The sequence below is a fragment of the Anopheles stephensi genome, unplaced genomic scaffold (genome assembly GCF_013141755.1).
Source record: "Anopheles stephensi strain Indian unplaced genomic scaffold, UCI_ANSTEP_V1.0 ucontig187, whole genome shotgun sequence".
NCBI lineage: Eukaryota > Metazoa > Arthropoda > Insecta > Diptera > Culicidae > Anopheles > Anopheles stephensi.
The window spans coordinates 125,001-127,777 of NW_023405110.1; positions in this window are offsets into that span (position 1 = coordinate 125,001).

Sequence of the window (2,777 nt, forward strand, 5' to 3'; positions counted from 1 at the left end):
ACATTTTTTTTCTAAGTCCCAGAAATCCGTCACTGAACATCACGACTTACGAAGACATCTTCCCCCGGTCCTCCCATATACGGCACGGGGACAAGTATGAAGAATGAAAATAATGTGTGTATGGAACATATAATGTGCCTGAGAGCACATTTTTTTCTAAGTCCCAGAAATCCGTCACTGAACATCACGACTTACGAAGACATGTTCCCCCGGTCCTCCCATATACGGCACGGGGACAAGTATGAAGAATGAAAATAATGTGTGTATGGAACATATAATGTGCCTGAGAGCACATTTTTTTTCTAAGTCCCAGAAATCCGTCACTGAACATCACGACTTACGAAGACATGTTCCCCCGGTCCTCCCATATACGGCACCGGGACAAGTATGAACAATGAAAATCATGTGTGTATGAAACATATAATGTGCCTGAGAGCACATTTTTTTTCTAAGTCCCAGAAATCCGTCACTGAACATCACGACTTACGAAGACATGTTCCCCCGGTCCTCCTATATACGGCACCGGGACAAGTATGAAGTATGAAAATTTTTGGTCACAGCGTGAAATCCCTCTAATGATCATGAAAATAGCATCGGATCACTTATCTGACCATAAAAAGTGAACCAAAACCCTATTTGGACAAACTTTTTGGTCCTATGAAAAATTCACTTTTCATATATGTCATGGTCGAAAATTTTCTAAGTCCCAAAAAATCACTTATTCTCGAATATCTCGAAAACTACTTATCGGACAGGGGTCAACCAAGGTGTTTTAGAAAGGTCTTTACAAGCTCTATTTAATGAGCCATAGCGACTTTCAAGTGATTTTTTGACACTTTTTCGCATATCGGCATCCTTGGTTCCCATACTGGCCATAGGCCATAGGGCACCGAACGGCCAACTTTTGGTCCGGGGGTGAAATTTTTTTTTCACGAGATTTTGATGAAAATGGCTTCGGAACGCGTTTCTAATAATGAAAAGTGAAACCAAACAGTATTTGCGAAGAAAAAATTGTCCTATGAAAAAATCACTTTTTCTTAGGGTACGGGTCAAAAATTTTCTAAGTCCCAAAAAATCACATATTCTCGAATATCTCGAAAACTACTTATCGGACAGGGGTCAACCAAGGTGTTTTAGAAAGGTCTTTACAAGCTCTATTTAATGAGCCATAGCGACTTTCAAGTGATTTTTTGACACTTTTTCGCATATCGGCATCCTTGGTTCCCATACTGGCCATAGGCCATAGGGCACCGAACGGCCAACTTTTGGTCCGGGGGTGAAATTTTTTTTTCACGAGATTTTGATGAAAATGGCTTCGGAACGCGTTTCTAATAATGAAAAGTGAAACCAAACAGTATTTGCGAAGAAAAAATTGTCCTATGAAAAAATCACTTTTTCTTAGGGTACGGGTCAAAAATTTTCTAAGTCCCAAAAAATCACATATTCTCGAATATCTCGAAAACTACGTATCGGACAGGGGTCAACCAAGGTGTTTTAGAAAGGTCTTTACAAGCTCTATTTAATGAGCCATAGCGACTTTCAAGTGATTTTTTGACACTTTTTCGCATATCGGCATCCTTGGTTCCCATACTGGCCATAGGCCATAGGGCACCGAACGGCCAACTTTTGGTCCGGGGGTGAAATTTTTTTTTCACGAGATTTTGATGAAAATGGCTTCGGAACGCGTTTCTAATAATGAAAAGTGAAACCAAACAGTATTTGCGAAGAAAAAATTGTCCTATGAAAAAATCACTTTTTCTTAGGGTACGGGTCAAAAATTTTCTAAGTCCCAAAAAATCACATTTTCTCGAATATCTCGAAAACTACTTATCGGACAGGGGTCAACCAAGGTGTTTTAGAAAGGTCTCAACAAGCTCTAAATAATGGGCCATAGCGACTTTTTAGTGATTTTTTGACAAATTTTGTCATATCGGCATCCCGAGTTCCCATACTGGCCATAGGCCATGGGGCCCCGAACGAAAAAATTTTGGTCCGAGGGTCAAAATTTTTTTTCTCATAAATTTGTTCAAAACGCCGTCGGAACGCGCCTTAGATCATGAAAAGTGAAAAGAAACAGTATTTTGCAAAAGTTGGGGTGGCCTATGACTTACATGGCCACGTCCTAGGTCCGAGTTCCCGAGGTCGTGTTCTTCAGTGGCGGAAAAAAATGGCCACTTGTGGGAGATGCAAAATGTTCATTTTGTATTATAGGGGACACACTATCGAAGCGAAAATTTCAGAAATGGCCTAAAACGTGAAGAAATGATGGGGTATGTACGAAAAGAAGGTTTTTATGGTCAAACGGTGAAAATTTTTTTTTTATGAAAAATTTTGGTCTCCCACCGTTCATGAATTTCTAGGACCAAAAATCGAAAAATTTGAAAACTTCACGATCGAAAGGGAAACGCATATGTGGTGTTCCTAGGTGTGTACGGTGTACGAAAAACGGGTTCACGATGAGATATCAGGCAAATAAGTGGACCTAAAGTGAGTTATACGGGTAAGACGAGGTGTCCAAAGACCGAAATAGGGGTACCAACTGAGAACGAAATGAAGGTCCCCGAAGTCGCCATACAAGTTATAGGAGGTGTCCAAAGTACGAAAAGAGTTCCATATTCGGCTGTTCCTACTATATGGTTCCCTGATTGCTGCTCCAAGGAGTAGTGAGGAAGTGTCCAAAGGTCTGTTGGGGGTATCGAGGTGATACCCTCGACGGACAATATGCACGAAAAGTGGTTCGATGATCTATCCTGTAGGTCGTACGGCAGCCATACCCG